Source organism: Rhinopithecus roxellana, chromosome 2, assembly GCF_007565055.1.
Source record: "Rhinopithecus roxellana isolate Shanxi Qingling chromosome 2, ASM756505v1, whole genome shotgun sequence".
NCBI classification, from domain to species: Eukaryota; Metazoa; Chordata; class Mammalia; order Primates; family Cercopithecidae; genus Rhinopithecus; species Rhinopithecus roxellana.
The window spans coordinates 77,091,751-77,112,056 of NC_044550.1; positions in this window are offsets into that span (position 1 = coordinate 77,091,751).

Sequence of the window (20,306 nt, forward strand, 5' to 3'; positions counted from 1 at the left end):
TGCAAAAAATTCCTGATGGATTAGAGCATTAAATTTGAAAAGCAAAATTTTTAAGACAAGATTTGGGACTTTTATTCTAATAAATCAGTGTAGAGAAAAATTTGTTAGATAAGACATAAGTGCACAAGCCATAAAAAATGGACACATGTGATAACGTTATAATTTAAAACTTTAACATCAGATAAAGAACAACCACACAACAACAAAAGCCAAAATACATAAAGAGACAAGCTATAGACTAAGAGAAATCATTTGCTATGTATTTAACTCACAAAGAGTTAGTAAGACAAATAATCGATAAATGGGCAAAAGGCATAAACAGGCAATTTATAGAAGAAAACTGAACGGTTAATAAGCATATGTTGGCCGGGCGCGGTGGCTCAAGCCTGTAATCCCAGCACTTTGGGAGGCCGAGACGGGCAGATCACGAGGTCAGGAGATCGAGACCATCCTGGCTAACACAGTGAAACCCCCTCTCTACTAAAAATACAAAAACTAGCCGGGCGAGGTGGCGGGCGCCTGTAGTCCCAGCTACTCGGGAAGCTGAGGCAGGAGAATGGCGTAAACCCGGGAGGCGGAGCTTGCAGTGAGCTGAGATCCGGCCACTGCACTCCAGTCCGGACGACAGAGCGAGACTCCGCCTCAAAAAAAAAAAAAAAAAAAAAAAAAAAAGCATATGTTAAGATGGTCAACCTTACTAACAATCAGGGATGTGCAAATAAAAATGAGATACCCTTTCACATCTATCATAGTGGTAGAATTAAAAGTTTGACTCTAACAGGGGCTCATGTGCTATTACTGTTGGGAGTCCAAATTAGTAGAACAGCTTTGGAGAGCAAATTGAATAGAAAGTTGAGATGCTTGTACTTAACCATCCAGTAATTCAATTTCTAGAAAATATTCTCTAGTTGAGAGAAACTCTTACATAGGAATAATGTACCAGAATATTAATTACTGCATTATTTGTAGTAGCAAAATATCAGAAATCACCTTCAATATACAGGTATACCTTGTTTTATTGAACTTCATTTTATTGCTCTTTACAGATACTGTTTTTTTTGTTGTTGTTTTTTGTTGTTGTTGTTTGTTTGTTTGCTTTACAAATTGAAGATTTGTGGCAATGCTGCATCAAACAAGTCTATTGGGGCCATTTTTTCCAACAGCCTGTGCTCACTTCATGTCTCTGTGTCACATTTCGATAATTCTCACAATATCTAAAACTTTTTAATTATTATTATACCTGTTTTATCTGTGATCAGTGATCTTTGATGTTACTGTAATTTCAGATGTGGTGAAAATAGCAAGAGAATTAGAAATAGAAGTGGAGACTGAATACATTACTGAATTGCTACAATCTTGTTATATAACTTGAATGAATGAGGAGCTGCTTCTTATGCGTGAGTAAAGAAAGTGACTTCTTGAGATGGAATCTACTCCTGGTGAAGATGCTTTAAATATAGTTGAAATGACAACAAATTATTTAGAGTATTATATCAACTTACTTGGCGAAACAGCAGCAGAGGTTGAGAGGATTGACTCTAATATTGACAGAAATGGGTAAAATGTTATCAAGCAGTATCACATGCTACAGAGAAATCTTTCTTCAAATTGAGGCAGCACCCAGCACTTTGGGATGCCGAGGCAGGTGGATTACCTGAGGTCAGGAGTTCGAGAGCAGCCTCGCCAACTTGGTGAAATCCTGTCTCTACTAAAAATACAAAAATTAGCATAGTGGCGCACACCTAGTCCTAGCTACTCAGGAAGCTGCGGCAAGAGAATCGCTTGAACCTGGGAGGCAGAGGTTGCAGTGAGCTGAGATCGTGCCATTGGGTGACAGAGTGAGATTTTTTCTCAAAAAGAAAGAAAGAAAGAAAGAAATTGATGCTACAAAATTCATTGTTGTTGTCTTATTGTAAGAAATTGCAACAGCCACTCCAGCCTCCAGCAACTACCATCCTGATCAGTCAGCAGCCATCAACGAGGAGGCAAGACCCTCCACCAGCAAAAAGATTATGACTTGCTGAAGGCTCAGGTGATCGTTAGCATATTTTAGCAATTAAGTATTTTAAATTAAGGTATTACATTGTTTTTATAGACATAATGCTATCTCATACACTAGACTACAATGTAGTGTAAACATACCTTTTATATGAACTGGGAAACCATAAAAATTGTGTGACTCACTTTATTGTGATACTCACTATATTGCAGTGGCCTGGAACTGAACACACAATATCTTCGAGGTATGCCTGTAGAAGAAGGACTATGTAAATTGTCAAACACAGTCATATACCAAAATACTGTGCAGCCGTGAAAATGAAGGACCTAAAGCTACATGTTTCAGTAGGGATAAATTTTAAAAGCAATATAATGCTGAGGGAAAAAATAAGTTGGAGAATATATGGAGCATAACAATATTAAAAGCTTAAGAACAAAAAACATGTTGTTTATGGATATACTATGTAGTTGTAGTTATAATTTATAATAAAACCAGCCATAGGAATGCAACACAACAATTTATTTTGGGGGATAGAATAAAGAGAATGTGATTGGAAAGGATATACCTAAGAGGCTTTAACCATATTTATATTGTTTTATTTCTTTAAAAAGATTTTAGCTAACTATGGCAAAATATTGGAATTTGTTGAAACTCAGAGATAGGCACAGAAATTTCATTACATTATTCTTTACACCCTTGTGTAGATTTGAAACGTTTTATTTAAAACATTTAAATTTAAAAATATATTTTTAAAATCAAGACAAAGAAAAATCATCAAAATGTTCAGTTTCCTCAACATCACCTAAATGCCAAGCAATAGGAATCTAACTAAGAAAATGTTAGCACATGGCAAATATTAAAAATGATGCTTCAAATTTATATATCATATTATATAAATTATATAAATCGTATTACATAAAGATATACCAATATTTTGTTGAACAGAAAAGGTTATAAAATATGCACAGTATAATCTCATATCTATATAATATACATATGTATCAGAAGGGATAAATAAAAACATTTAATGGTTACCTCTAGTTATAACAAGATAATAGATGTTCTCTGTAATTTTTCTATATTTTTTAATGATCATGTGTATTTTTATACAAATAACAAGAACTATTGAAATAGATATTCACAATTAGAAATACCAATTAAAATTAAAAAACAATTTTTACTTATTTACATTTACACTTAAAAGAATTTACAGTCATGTAACATATAACAATGTTTTGGTCAATAATAGGCTACATATATAACAGTGCTCCCATAGATTATCACAGAGCTAAAAAATTCGTACTGCCTAGTGACATCATAGCTGTCATAATATCATATGCAGTGCAACACAACTCATGTGTTTGTGATGATGCTGGTGTAAACAAACCTACTGTCAGTTACCTAAAAGTAGAGCACGTGCAATTTTGTATAGTACATAATACTTGATAATGATAATAAATAAATGACTTTGTTACTGATTTATGTATTTACTATACTATACTTTTAATTGTTATTTTGGAATATATTCCTTCTACTCATGAAAAAATGTTAACTGCAAAACAGCCTGAGGCAGGCCCTTCAGGAGGTATCCAGAAGAAGGCATTGCTATCATAGGAGATGACAGCTCCCTGTGTGTTATTGCCCCTGAAGACCTTCCAGTGGGACAGGATGTGGCAGTGGAAGACAGGGATATTGATGATTCTGACCCTGTGTAGGCCTGGGTTAAGGTGTGTGTTTGTGTGTTTCTGTCTTGGTTTCTAAAAAAAAGTTTTAAAAAAAATTTAAATTTAAAAGCAGAGAAAGCTTATAGGATAAAAATACAAAAAAAGAAAACACTTTTGTACAGCTGCACAATGTGTTTGTGTTTTAAGCTGTGTTCTTACAAAAGAGTCAAAAAGTTAAAAAAAGTTTAAAAGTTTCCGGTGAAACCCCATCTCTACTAAAAATACAAAAATTAACTGGGCGTGGTGGCACGTGTCTGTAGTCCCAGATACTTCGGAGGCTGAGGCAGGACTATCCCTTGAACCCGGCAAATGGAGGTTGCAATGAATTGAGATGCACCATTGCACTCCAGCCTGGGAAACAGAGCAAGACTCTGTCTCAAAAAAAAAAAAAAAAATTATAAAGGGAAAAATTTACGGTAAGCTAAAGTTAATTTATTATTGAAGAAAGAAAAATTTTTAGAGAAATTTAGTGTAGGCTAAGTGTACAGGGTTTAAAGTCTACAGTATTGTACAGTAATGTCCTAGGCCTTCCCATTCACTCACCACTCACTGACACCCAGAGCGACTTCCAGTCCCGCAAGTTTCATTCATAGTAATTGTTTCATACAGATGTACCATTTTAAACTTTTCTATGGTATTTTTACTGTTTCTTTTCTATGGTGAGGTATGTTTAGATAGACAAATGCCACTGTGTTACAATTGCCTACTGTATTCGGTGCAGTACGTGCTGTACAGGTTTGCAGCTTGGGTGCAATAGGCTATTCCCTATAGCCTAGGTGTGTAGTAGGCTATACCATCTAAGAATGTGTAAGTATATGCTGTGATAGTCCCACAACAATGGAATCACCTAATGACACATTTTTCAGAACGTATCCTCATTATTAAGTGATATATGACTGTAAAATAATGAGTGCTGGTAACTTTGTGGTTAGGTTTTACCCTTGATCATGGATGTTAACCACATGAATCTGTATCATATTTTTTTTTTAATTATACTTTAAGTTCTAGGGTACATGTGCATAACATGTAGGTTTGTTACATATGTATATTTGTGCCATGTTGGTGTGCTGCACCCATCAACTCGTCAGCACCCATCAATTCATCATTTATATCAGGTATAACTCCCAATGCAATCCCTCCCCCCTCCCCCCTCCCCATGATAGGCCCCGATGTGTGATGTTCCCCTTCCCGAGTCCAAGTGATCTCATTGTTCTGTTCCCACCCATGAGTGAGAACATGCGGTGTTTGGTTTTCTGTTCTTGTGATAGTTTGCTAAGAATGATGGTTTCCAGCTGCATCCATGTCCCTACAAAGGACGCAAACTCATCCTTTTTTATGGCTGCATAGTATTCCATGGTGTATATGTGCCACATTTTCTTCATCCAGTCTGTCACAGATGGACATTTGGGTTGATTCCAAGTCTTTGCTATTGTGAATAGTTTTGCAATCTGCTCATCTGACAAAGGGCTAATATCCAGAATCTACAAAGAAATCATATTTTCTAAAAAGGAATCTGGCAAGATGTAACAAGAACACATTTACCATAATAGGAAATTCACTCCAAGGAAGTAATCAAGATGCACATAAGAATGTACGTATTCTTGCAAAAAAGATGCGAGCATGTTTCTGCTACAAAATTATTGGGAGCACAAAAGGATTGGAAACAACCTAGATGCCCAACATTGGGGGATGTCAATAAATGACAGTATATGCAATGAAATACTATGCAGCCAAAAAAACAAACAAAACGTCCCATACATTTGAGGAATACCTAATAAGATGGAAATATGCCCACAAATAAAACAGGATATAAGATATACGTCAAATTGTTTCTTTTACATATATATTAAAATACCAGGAGGAAACACAGAAAAATTTAACAATAATTATCTTTGAGAGGTTAAGGGATTGATGATTTTTAATTTTTAATCTTTCTGTATTTTCCAAATTATATAACAAACATAAATTTTGCCATCTGAAAAGCTCTCTCTCTATATATATAAATATATACATATATATATATATATATATATATTTTTTTTTTTTTTTTTTTTGAGACAGAGTCTCCCTCTGTTCCCCAGGCTGGAGTGCAGTGGCACAATCTCAGCTCACTGCAACCTCCATCTCCCTGGTTCAAGCAATTCTCCTGCCTCAGCCTCCCAAGTGGCTGGGACTACAGATGTTCACCACCACACCTGGCTAATTTTTTTCTATTTTTAGTAAAGACGGGGTTACGCCATGTTGGCCAGGCTGGTCTTGAACTCTTGATCTCAAGTGATCCACCCACCTCAGCCTCCCAAAGTGCTGGTTTTACAGTCATGAGCCACTGTGCCTGGCTTGAAAAAGCTATTTTTAAATAAAGAAAACAGCCTTCATCCTTGTGCCTTTCTTGTCTCCCTCTCTAGTCCAACTGGCACCAGGTCACAGAGCACATAGAGATCCCTGGGTTATAGTGCACTGCAGGTAATTACAAACCATCGTTATAAATTGCCCACTTGTCCAGACTATCCTCAAAAATGTAAGCAGGGTTAGATGTCTGTATGGGTCAACAAACAAGAAGAGCTTGTGAAGGATCAGCACTTTATTCTCCAATCTGGCTCAAGTATATAAATATTCCTTATTATGCATTGCCCTTGGTTTATTAGTCATTGCATCCTCCTGAACTGGTTTGTGACATGAACTGATAGCATTTGTTGCCCCAGGAGAAGGGTTAAACTATGAGAAAAGAGGGGTGGATTAAACAAGGAAGAAAAACTATCAATATGTCATAAAATATACATACTATTTCTAATTCATTCCTGCCCATTTGAAGCAACATATCTAATGTGTTACAAACATTTCTGGTAATACAGTATCGTTGTTCCCTTTAATAATGCGTTAGTGTCTATAACTCTCATTTGGCCTCGGTGAATTACTGCTTTATTTAATGAAAAAAAGATAAATTGTACTTGGTTTGTATTTATTAATTTCTATGAATTTGGTATATGGCATTTATGAAAGCTTAGGCACATAATTTTTCCTTTCTTTAATTTACAGCCAGGGAACTGTTTAAATATAATTTTAAATGATGCATAGAATGCTTCCTGACATATTTGTTTTCTGAATTTCCAACATGCACATTTGCCATTTCTATATGATGAACAAACGCTGTATCAAATTGTGGAGAAAGAAAAATGTTACCTGTTTAGAATTCCTTTATTAAATTTTAGCTCTTGTATTTTGGTGGCAGCAGACGGAGTTTCCTGGAGGTTGATAGGTTTAGTTGCAACTGAGGTCTAGTTCATGCTAACTCAATTTGATAGGTAAGACTTTGCAGGTGTAGGCATCATCCATTTGGTGCAAAGCCTTGAACAAAGTCTAAAAATAGATATCACTTTGATAGCATTTTTGGGGACTAGCAGTTAAATAATAGATGAAATACATTCCTTAAAGAAAACTATTATTTCTCTGATTATTTTCTAAGTATAAAATAGCTTTCATAATATTTATATTTAATTAATTTGAAATTATTCTATTTTTCCTCTTCTGTATTATGGTCATATCAATTCATAATTATTTTGAGAAAAATATGTAGCTATTGTTCAGTGTTATTCTGAAATTTCAGTTTTGAAATTTTTAAATAAACACAAGCTTTCTACGGTGTGTTTTCTTCCAAATAAGAGTCAACGCTTTATTTTGCTTTATTTTAAATCTGAACATATTTGAAAGAAAATAATCACTAGCTCTTTTATGAGCAATCTGTGAATAAAGAATGGAGATGCTCAAAGTGCTGCTCTTCTCCTGACTTCTGTCATTAAAACAGATGTTCTCTATAACCTTGACCAAACAACTCCATTCTCTAATCAGAAAGAGCAGACTTGTTTGTGGATTTATGATAGATGTCTGTGCCAGACCCTGGAAGACTGTCTAGGACTATGGGCTCTTACAGATCATTTTTGTGCTGAAACTTGGCTTGTAATTCTGATTTTAACTTGTTTTCTATATTTTCACCCAAACATGGTTTTACTTGTTTTTAAAAAGCAATTTTCTTATTAATTGGATATTCCTGATGCATTCATCACAATTATGAGTAGCTATAGCTTTAAATATATGATGGACTTGCTGATGTCAGCCGCTGAAAACTAATGCTGCTGATATCAGCTGACAGGACTCTAATTACTAGTTATGTGGCTGTTGCCTGCTTAAGAAGCTATTCAGTGAGTTATGATTTAGAAAAGCTGGAGAGCACAGGGCTGATTTGTGAAGAGATATCTAATATGAAAACACCACAGAAGTTCTCAGATTGATCCTCACAACAGAGATCTGTCTAATTAGGAAGCGTCTATTTTAATACTAAACCACAAAAAAGCCCAGCTGGAAAAGAAGAATTTATAGGAAGACACGGAACCATCACTAGTTCGGCTGACAGCCAATGCAACCTAAGCATGTTTCTCAGCGTTTAATCAATAGTGGCGATAGGACAATTACTCCCTTACAGACAATCCATCTCATCCTATCAAGAGGGAGGGTCTTCACAGGTGATCTGGATGGAGAGTCCCTAGCCAACATCACTTCCCTTGCCTGCGGGGTTGAGGAATGCCTTGAAGCTAGACGCTTACTGGAGTATCACCGAAAAGACAGCAGAACGGGCAGTGCTCTCTTCCTGGGGCAACTGAAGGCAGTCACCCTTAGGTCTGAGTTCCAGGTGAGGCAGAACAACAGGGAGAGCAGGACCCTTCAGTCCAACTGGAGGATTTGATTGCTAAGTTCTGTGATTAGACCCTAAAGTTTTTGAGGATAAGAACCTGTTGTTAAGTTTATATTCTATGTAGGCTCAATAATGACTGGCTGACTAACCCTAGAGAGATCTTTGAGGAAAAAAGAAGACTAAAAACTGTAACTTTCCTGTGAGGTTAAAAAAAAAAATCTGATTATTTTCTTGCCAGATATGAGAAGACACTAACCCTTCACTGAGCTGTCTTTCTGAGTGGAGTTCAGGCAATGTGTCTACACAAAAGCACAGAAGCATTTTTGCAGGAGTCAAGCCAGGCACATCGGTGTGGGCATCCGCCTTCACGCCTCACCTGGTCTCCTTTCCTCGCCTCCATGTCTGTGTCATCGGTGGGTATGTGGAGAGTTTCACAGTCCAGCCTGCCGAGCAGGCTGTGAGTGAGTCATGCCCGCTCCCTGCCTTAACTTTGGCACGGTCTCAATCTCTATGAGGAGAGACAGAACAGAGGAGGAAAAGGTGTTTTGAAAACACTTGCTTATGTTGATACATGTTTTATCTTTGCAGCTGTAGCCACAGAATAGGTAATAGGATGGCAAATCATCAGAGTTTATTCCAGAAACATCGACAGATTTATTCTACACGTATTTTTGCATCTCTATTATAGAGTATGAAACCCTGGCCTAGGCCGCAGGGGTAGGATAGAAACAGGATGGCCATCAGGCCAAAGAGAATGGGTGAGTATTCAGCATCCAGCTTGACCACTGAGCTGCCAGGTGACCACAAGCAAGTTACACATCCCTCTGTGCTTCAGGTTTCACCTCTATGAAATAGCTTCTTTTATACCAAGGCTGTGGTGGGGATTCAAGAAGATTATATCTGTAGCAATGCCAGGCACAGTAGGCATTCTGAAACCACTACTTGCCTTCTTCCCTATTTTATTTTGGGTTTCAAGCACAGCAGACTAGAGACAAGGATTCTAGGACACGAAGGATGCTGCAGGGGAGTGGGGAAGTGAAGCAGAGATTGGGAAGCTGCCAGTAAACGTATATTACTAGGTAGATACCAGTGCGGGTCCTGGAACCTAATCCTGCAGGGGAACCGTGCAACACAGAGCCTCAGAATTATTCCCCCCGAGGGAGGAGAGTGCTGGGGTATTATACACCTATTCCCAAGAATCATTGGTTGAGGGCTACTGGGAGGGGAGTAGATTAATTGCCAGGCAATTTCAGCCTGCTGCGTGGCTTCACCCTCTGCTGTTCTGGGGCAGGAAAGCCCTCAGCACAGAGATACAGATTCTGATGGTAGGCAGTCCGCTGAAGCAGGTTGGCAGGTCCTAGGGACCTGGGCAGGGCAATGACAGGCACAGTGAGGAAAACCAAGGCATTGAAAACACTGTAGTTTCCATCAAGAAGCCACCACTCTAATAAGGGAGATAAGCCCATTGAAGTTTCAAAGGAAAAAGTTCATGATGCCAAGATGTCTGCAGTTTCGAGGAGAGATCAGCACCTGGATCTCCCGGGGGTGGTACTTGCTACATTCAGGCCTTTGGTTCTCAGCCCGGAATTTGATCTGTCAGCAGCTGGAGAGTGAATTCAGAGGAGCTGTTAGACTCACATTAACCGAAACCCACAAAGTCTGAGCAGAAAACCAGAATGCCCATGTGTTGATTGGCATTCTCCCTCTGCAGGTTAAGCTTCATGAGAGACCAAATTACAATGTTAAAGTGGGTTTATAAGTGGCGATTCAGTAAAATAGATGCATCCACTGAGGAACTCTTCTCCGGTGAAGAATGGCCTTGCCCACAGGGTTGTTTAGAGGGAAACCCTTTATCTTCACATTCCTGTCTGGCTCTGCCAAGGGTAGACTCTGGCTCCCTTATCCATAGCTTCCAGAGATACAGGGTATGCAGTGGTTAAGAGTAAAGACTCTGGAGTCAGGATGCCCTTTGTTCAAACCTTGTCCCACCATTGTACTAGTCATGTGACGTTGGGCAGTTATTTAATTTCTCTGCATCTGGTCTCTCATCCATAATAGTACCCATAATAGTACCTACTTTATAGAGTTGTTGTGTGGATTAAATATAATACATACGAAGAGCCTGGGATAGTATTTGACGCATAGTTAAGTGTTAGCCATCGTTACTGCTGCTATTAAGAACCCCCTTTTAAGCTGACACAGTCATTTTTAGGTATGTTAATAGTCTTTAGCAAGTTTTATGCTGTTCTTGGAACCAGTTGGTCTCATTAAGGGATCTTTGCAGATCTCTATAGCATAGTGCCTATAGCCTACAATCTGTTCTATATACTTAAAGTTTGCTAAGAGGGTACATCTTTTGTTAAATGTTCTTACCAAACTAAACCAAACTACAACAGGAATAATAATAACAATAAAAATGGTGGGAGGAAACTTTGGGAGATGATGGACGTGGTCATGACCTTGATGGTGGTAATAGTTTCAAGGGCGTATACCTATCCCCAAACTCATCCAGGTATATATGTTACATATGTACATGTTTTTATCTAACTTAAATAAAATGGTTTTAAAAAGAGAGGTCTTTGCTTATCATCGTCCTGAGAGGTCTGTCATTTATGTGTTGGGGAGGGGGGATGCCTCACTTCTCCTTCCATTGTCCTGACTATACAGATACATACAAAAACAACTCTATTGCAGAACAGCTTGAACAGGACTCAGAGTGCCAGGAGGTGCAGAGGCCAGAAGACTCCTGGAAGCATGGAGCCGGAGCACTGCAACTGCATTTGACTGGTGGTTAAACAGGCAGCAAGCCTAGAATTTCATGTTAGGAGGGTATTTTCAAAAGTTGCACAATCAAGAATATCGTTAAGTGTTTGACTCTGGAATGCAGTCTGGGACTCTGGCAAGCATATCTCTCTTACAACTTGGGGGCAAAGCAGCAAATCAGAGCCACTGTCAGTTTTAGACCTAGTAAGTGAAGTGTGTTCCTTGATAGAACCAGAGATCCCAACTCATTCAAAAGGACAATAGGACCCCTTGAAGAGTGAATGAAATGCATCAATACAGAATGTACACATTCAAAAATCTATCAGTTGACTTGGTGCAGTAGCTCATGCCTCTAATCCCAGCACTTCGGGGCACTGAGGCATGAGAATTGCTTTAGGCCAGGAGTTTGGGACTAGCATGGGTACCACAGTGAGACCCCTGTCTCTACAAAAATTTAAAACATTAGCCAGGTGTGGTGGCACACATCCATAGTCCCAGCTATTGAAGCTGAGGCAAGAGGATTACTTGAGCCCAGGAGTTTGAGGCTGCAGTGAGCTATGATTGCACCACTGCACTCCAGTATGGGCAACAGAACAAGATCCTGTCTCAAAAAAAAAAAAAAAAAAAAAAAAAAGAAAGAAAGAAAGAAAGAAAAACCTATGAGCTGCAAGTTAAAGAACCCACACAGTCCAAGGGAATAAAAGGATTCTTGAGAATGAATGAAAAGCATCACCACAGAATATAAATGTTGAGAGAACTGTAAGGGCGCTTAACAGCAGCAAGTGTGATAGAAAGGACACAGAATGTGAAGTTCAGGTTCTACTCTCAAATGGGCTATGAGGCTTTGGGAAGTCATTTAGCCTCTCTGGACTAATGGAGTCTTTCTCTCTCAAGTGAAAAGTTTGACTAGTTGTTTTGTAAGATATGTTCCAAGTCTGACACTATTCTGTGATTCCCACTTTTAAGATGGATGGAAGAGTGGAGGAGCTGTTTCAGTTGGAAAACAAAAATTTCAATGTTCCTTAAAATTTTTCTCCTATCAATCCACCATCCCTGGCAAGAAATCTTCATGTCCTAAAATGAAGACAATTAACATTCCTTACTACTGCTCTGTCATAAATCATCGTTAACTCAGAGAAGGCAGATGGGTGTGTAGCTATAAGACATATTCTTATAGATTGGTTTGTTCATATCTCACAAATTTAATTTCATAAAACAAGAACCCTATTTCCATTCTTCAGAGGCACAGTTTACCACAGGCTCTCAGGTGTGCATAGGCAGAAAAAAATGCTGATAGCTCAGCGAGCTGAGGACTCAGTGCCGTCCACTGAGACTGAGCAACGTGGTCACTTGATAAGAGCAACTTTGGTGGAGCGGTGGCAGGGGAGCTTGATTGAAGAGGGCTTAAGGGAGAATGCGAGATGAGAAATGGCAAACAGTGGGAATAAACAGGTCTTTTCCTAGGTTTTGCTATAAAGGGAAAGAGATATTAACAAATGCAGGGCAGTGGAGTCAAGAGGGTTTTTTTGTTTTTGTTTTTGTTTTTTTTCCAAATGGAAAACTAACAACATGCCTGTTGCTAAGAATTATTTGGTATCGAGGGGATACTTGACCCAATAGGCTCAGTTGAAATTTAACTAAGGTTGGAGCAAGATGGCCGAATAGGAACAGCCCCAGTCTCCAACTCCCAGCGTGAGCGACACAGAAGACTGGTGATTTCTGCATTTTCAACTGAGGTACTGGGGTCATCTCACTAGGGAGTGCCGGACAATCGGTGCTGGTCAGCTGCTGCAGCCCGACCAGCGAGAGCTGAAGCAGGGCGAGGCATCGCCTCACCTGGAAAGCGCAAGGGGGAAGGGAGTCCCTTTTCCTAGCCAGGGGACCTGAGACACACAACACCTGGAAAATTGGGTGACTCCCACCCCAGTACTGCGCTTTGAGCAAACGGGCACACCAGGAGATTGTATCCCACACCTGGCCAGGAGGGTCCCACAGCCACGGAGCCTCCCTCATTGCTAGCACAGCAGTCTGCGATCTAACCGCAAGGCAGCAGCCAGCAGCAAGGCTGGGGGAGGGGCGCCTGCCATTGCTGAGGCTTAAGTAGGTAAACAAAGCTGCTGGGAAGCTCGAACTGGGTGGAGCTCACAGCAGCTCAAGGAAACCTGCCTGTCTCTGGAGACTCCACCTCTGGGGACAGGGCACAGCTAAACAACAACAACAAAAAAAGCAGCAGGAACCTCTGCAGACGCAAATGACTCTGTCTGACAGCTTTGAAGAGAGCAGTGGATCTCCCCACATGGAGGGTGAGATCTGAGAAGGGACAGACTGCCTGCTCAAGTGGGTCCCTGACCCCTGAGTAGCCTAACTGGGAGACATCCCCCACTAGGGGCAGTCTGACACCCCACACCTCACAGGGTGGAGTACACCCCTGAGAGGAAGCTTCCAAAGTAAGAATCAGACAGGTACACTTGCTGTTCAGCAATATTCTATCTTCTGCAACCTCTGCTACTGATACCCAGGCAAACAGGGTCTGGAGTGGACCTCAAGCAATCTCCAACAGACCTGCAGCTGAGGGTCCTGACTGTTAGAAGGAAAACTATCAAACAGGAAGGACACCTATACCAAAACCCCATCAGTATGTCACTATCATCAAAGACCAGAGGCAGATAAAACCACAAAGATGGGGAAAAAGCAGGGCAGAAAAGCTGGAAATTCAAAAAATAAGAGCGCATCTCCCCCTGCAAAGGAGCGCAGCTCATCACCAGCAACGGATCGAAGCTGGTCAGAGAATGACTTTGATGAGATGAGAGAAGAAGTCTTCAGTCCATCAAACTTCTCAGAGCTAAAGAAGGAATTATGTACCCAGCGCAAAGAAACTAAAAATCTTGAAAAAAGAGTGGAAGAATTGACAGCTAGAATAATTAATGCAGAGAAGGTCATAAACGAAATGACAGAGATAAAAACCATGACACAAGAAATACGTGACAAATGCACAAGCTTCAGTAACCGACTCGATCAACTGGAAGAAAGAGTATCAGTGATTGAGGATCAAATGAATGAAACAAAGCAAGAAGAGAAACCAAAAGAAAAAAGAAGAAAAAGAAATGAACAAAGCCTGCAAGAAGTATGGGATTATGTAAAAAGACCAAATCTACGTCTGATTGGGGTGCCTGAAAGTGAGTGGGAAAATGGAACCAAGTTGGAAAACACTCTTCAGGATATCATCCAGGAGAACTTCCCCAACCTAGCAGGGCAGGCCAACATTCAAATTCAGGAAATACAGAGAATGCCACAAAGATACTCCTCTAGAAGAGCAACTCCAAGACACATAATTGCCAGATTCACCAAAGTTGAAATGAAGGAAAAGGCCGGGCGTGGTGGCTCAAGCCTGTAATCCTAGCACTTTGGGAGGCCGAGATGGGCGGATCATGAGGTCAGGAGATCGAGACCATCCTGGTTAACACCGTGAAACCCCATCTCTACTAAAAAATACAAAAAACTAGCCGGACGAGGTGGCGGACGCCTGTAGTCCCAGCTACTCGGGAGGCTGAGGCAGGAGAATGGCGTGAACCCGGGAGGCGGAGCTTGCAGTGAGCTGAGATCCAGCCACTACACTCCAGCCTGGGCGACAGAGCGAGACTCCATCTCAAAAAAAAAAAAAAAAAAAAAAAGAAATGAAGGAAAAAATCTTAAGGGCAGCCAGAGAGAAAGGTCGGGTTACCCACAAAGGGAAGCCCATCAGACTAACAGCAGATCTCTCGGCAGAAACTCTACAAGCCAGAAGATAGTGGGGGCCAATATTCAACGTTCTTAAAGAAAAGAATTTTCAACCCAGAATTTCATATCCAGCCAAACTAAGTTTCATCAGTGAAGGAGAAATAAAATCCTTTACAGATAAGCAAATGCTTAGAGATTTTGTCACCACCAGGCCTGCCTTACAAGAGCTCCTGAAGGAAGCCCTAAACATGGTAAGGAACAACCGGTACCAGCCATTGCAAAAACATGCCAAAATGTAAAGACCATCGAGGCTAGGAAGAAACTGCATCAACTAACGAGCAAAATAACCAGTTAATATCATAATGGCAGGATCAAGTTCACACATAACAATATTAACCTTAAATGTAAATGGACTAAATGCTCCAATTAAAAGACACAGACTGGCAAACTGGATAAAGAGTCAAGACCCATCAGTCTGCTGTATTCAGGAGACCCATCTCACAGGCAGAGACATACATAGGCTCAAAATAAAGGGATGGAGGAAGATCTACCAAGCAAATGGAGAACAAAAAAAAGCAGGGGTTGCAATCCTAGTCTCTGATAAAACAGACTTTAAACCATCAAACATCAAAAGAGACAAAGAAGGCCATTACATAATGGTAAAGGGATCAATTCAACAGGAAGAGCTAACTATCCTAAATATATATGCACCCAAAACAGGAGCACCCAGATTCATAAAGCAAGTCCTTAAAGACTTACAAAGAGACATAGACTCCTATACAATAATAATGGGAGACTTCAACACTCCACTGTCAACATTAGACAAATCAACGAGACAGAAAGTTAACAAGGATATCCAGGAATTGAACTCATCTCTGAACCAAGCGGACCTAATAGACATCTATAGAACTCTCCACCCCAAATCAACAGAATATACATTCTTCTCAGCACCACATCGCACTTCTTCCAAAACTGACCACATAATTGGAAGTAAAGCACTCCTCAGCAAATGTAAAAGAACAGAAATTATAACAAACTGTCGCTCAGACCACAGTGCAATCAAACTAGAACTCAGGACTAAGAAACTCAACCAAAACCGCTCAACTACATGGAAACTGAACAACCTGCTCCTGAATGACTACTGGGTACATAACGAAATGAAGGCAGAAATAAAGATGTTCTTTGAAACCAATGAGAACAAAGATACAACATACCAGAATCTCTGGGACACATTTAAAGCAGTGTGTAGAGGGAAATTTATAGCACTAAATGCCCACAAGAGAAAGCTGGAAAGATCTAAAATTGACACTCTAACATCACAATTAAAAGAACTAGAGAGGCAAGAGCAAACACATTCAAAAGCTAGCAGAAGGCAAGAAATAACTAACATCAGAGCAGAACTGAAGGAGATAGAGACACAAAAAACCCTCCAAAAAATCAATGAATCCAGGAGTTGGTTTTTTGAAAAGATCAACAAAATTGACAGACCGCTAGCAAGACTAATAAAGAAGAAAAGAGAGAATCAAATAGACGCAATAAAAAATGATAAAGGGGATATCACCACCAACCCCACAGAAATACAAACTACCATCAGAGAATACTATAAACACCTCTACGCAAATCAACTAGAAAATCTAGAAGAAATGGATAATTTCCTGGACACTTACACTCTTCCAAGACTAAACCAGGAAGAAGTTGAATCCCTAAATAGACCAATAGCAGGCTCTGAAATTGAGGCAATAATTAATAGCCTACCAACCAAAAAAAGTCCAGGACCAGATGGATTCACAGCTGAATTCTACCAGAGGTACAAGGAGGAGCTGGTACCATTCCTTCTGAAACTATTCCAATCAATAGAAAAAGAGGGAATCCTCCCTAACTCATTTTATGAGGCCAACATCATCCTGATACCAAAGCCTGGCAGAGACACAACAAAAAAAGAGAATTTTAGACCAATATCCCTGATGAACATCGATGCAAAAATCCTCAATAAAATACTGGCAAACCGGATTCAGCAGCACATCAAAAAGCTTATCCACCATGATCAAGTGGGCTTCTTCCCTGGGATGCAAGGCTGGTTCAATATTCGCAAATCAATAAACGTAATCCAGCATATAAACAGAACCAAAGACAAGAACCACATGATTATCTCAATAGATGCAGAAAAGGCTTTTGACAAAATTCAACAGCCCTTCATGCTAAAAACACTCAATAAATTCGGTATTGATGGAACATACCTCAAAATAATAAGAGCTATTTATGACAAACCCACAGCCAATATCATACTGAATGGGCAAAAACTGGAAAAATTCCCTTTGAAAACTGGCACAAGACAGGGATACCCTCTCTCACTGCTCCTATTCAGCATAGTGTTGGAAGTTCTGGCTAGGGCAATCAGGCAAGAGAAAGCAATAAAGGGTATTCAGTTAGGAAAAGAAGAAGTCAAATTGTCCCTGTTTGCAGATGACATGATTTTATATTTAGAAAACCCCATTGTCTCCGCCCAAAATCTCCTTAAGCTGATAAGCAACTTCAGCAAAGTCTCAGGATACAAAATTAATGTGCAAAAATCACAAGCATTCTTATACACCAGTAACAGACAAGCAGAGAGCCAAATCAGGAATGAACTTCCATTCACAATTGCTTCAAAGAGAATAAAATACCTAGGAATCCAACTTACAAGGGATGTCAAGGACCTCTTCAAGGAGAACTACAAACCACTGCTCAGTGAAATCAAAGAGGACACAAACAAATGGAAGAACATACCATGCTCATGGATAGGAAGAATCAATATTGTGAAAATGGCCATACTGCCCAAGGTTATTTATAGATTCAATGCCATCCCCATCAAGCTACCAATGAGTTTCTTCATAGAATTGGAAAAAACTGCTTTAAAGTTCATATGGAACCAAAAAAGAGCCCGCATTGCCAAGACAATCCTAAAGTCAAAAGGACAAAGCTGGAGGCATCACGCTACCTGACTTCAAACTATACTACAAGGCTACAGTAACCAAAACAGCATGGTACTGGTACCAAAACAGAGATATAGACCAATGGAACAGAACAGAGTCCTCAGAAATAATACCACACAACTACAGCCATCTGATCTTTGACAAACCTGAGAGAAACAAGAAATGGGGAAAGGATTCCCTATTTAATAAATGGTGCTGGGAAAATTGGCTAGCCATAAGTAGAAAGCTGAAACTGGATCCTTTCCTTATCCCTTATACGAAGATTAATTCAAGATGGATTAGAGACTTAAATGTTAGACCTAATACCATAAAAACCCTAGAAGAAAATCTAGGTAGTACCATTCAGGACATAGGCATGGGCAAGGACTTCATGTCTAAAATACCAAAAGCAACGGCAACAAAAGCCAAAATTGACAAATGGGATCTCATTAAACTAAAGAGCTTCTGCACAGCAAAAGAAACTACCATCAGAGTGAACAGGCAACCTACAGAATGGGAGAAAATTTTTGCAATCTACCCATCTGACAAAGGGCTGATATCGAGAACCTACAAAGAACTCAAACAAATTTACAAGAAAAAAAACAACCCCATCAAAAAGTGGGCAAAGGATATGAACAGACATTTCTCAAAAGAAGACATTCATACAGCCAACAGACACATGAAAGAATGCTCATCATCACTTGCCATCAGAGAAATGCAAATCAAAACCACAATGAGATACCATCTCACACCAGTTAGAATGGCAATCATTAAAAAGTCAGGAAACAATAGGTGCTGGAGAGGATGTGGAGAAATAGGAACACTTTTACACTGTTGGTGGGATTGTAAACTAGTTCAACCATTATGGAAAAGAGTATGGCAATTCCTCAAGGATCTAGAACTAGATGTACCGTATGACCCAGCCATCCCACTACTGGGTATATACCCAAAGGATTATAAATCATGCTGCTATAAAGACACATGCACACGTATGTTTATTGCGGCACTATTCACAATAGCAAAGACTTGGAATCAACCCAAATGTCCATCAGTGACAGACTGGATTAAGAAAATGTGGCACATATACACCATGGAATACTATGCAGCCATAAAAAAGGATGAGTTTGCATCCTTTGTAGGGACATGGATGCAGCTGGAAACCATCATTCTTAGCAAACTATCACAGGAACAGAAAACCAAACACCGCATGTTCTCACTCATAGGTGGGAACTGAACAATGAGATCACTTGGACTCTGGAAGGGGAACATCACACACCGGGGCCTATCGTGGGGAGGGGGGAGGGGGGAGGGGGGAGGGATTGCATTGGGAGTTATACCTGATATAAATGACGAATTGATGGGTGCGGACGAGTTGATGGGTGCAGCACACCAACAGGGCACAAGTATACATATGTAACAAACCTGCACGTTATGCACATGGACCCTAGAACTTAAAGTATAATAATAAAAAAAAAGAAAAGAAATTTAACTAAGGTTTTGGTTTAGCCAAGCCAGTTCCAGAGAGAGAGAGAGGGGAGCAAAGAAGTCACGTCTGCTTGAAAGGGAATGGTTATAAAGACAGACCATGGAATGAAACTGATGAAACTGGATAGGGAGGGGAGAGAGGATGCCAAGGGAGTTGAACAGGAAGAAGGAGACAGGATCGTTGCATTAAAGTCCTGGTGTTGTGGAAGGACTGGTTGTGTTGGGGTACAGAGACAGTAAGCTGGAGAGATGACAGGTGGTGGTAAGAGAGTAAGATGTCTGAAATCAAGATTTTGGAGGTGTTGAAATTATTAATAATGAAAAAATCAAAGATATAACCACAGAAGGGAGTCGCAGAGATTGAGGGGAGGACAAGGCCTTTAGAGAAAGGAAATTAAGGAACTGCCAGGCCAAGGCATTGGAAAGAATATCTGATTATTAAAATCACAGGAATAATAATTGGGCTGGTTTTGAAGAGGGTGATAGTGAATTGGTTGCTACAGTTTTGAAGGCATGAGGAGTACTGGCCTTGGGGTCAGTTGATGGCTGAAACCAGGGAGTGAGGAGGTAATAGCAGCTGATTAATGAGATTTAAAGCTGAGCAGTTTTAGGAAGAAGTGAAGGAGACCGGGCTTGAAGCAACAGTGTGGAATATGAAGAGTATTTATTCCACCTCTGACTGCATCATACAAAGAATAAATAGTTATCAGACCACCCGACAGTGTTGCAGGGGAAGACACATCCTCAAGGAGGCCACCGAAAAAGGTCAAGGAATGTTCTTGGAAGAGGCTGAGAATACAGGGCAGATATCCACAAACTATAGCCTGTGGGCTGCCTATTTTTGTAAATAAAGTTTTTTTGCAGGCACCACAGCCATGCCCATTGATTTATGCACTGTCTATGGCTGCTCTGGGGCTGCAATGGCAGAGCTGAGACTGCAACAGAGATCATATGGTCTGCAAAGCCTAAAACATGTACTA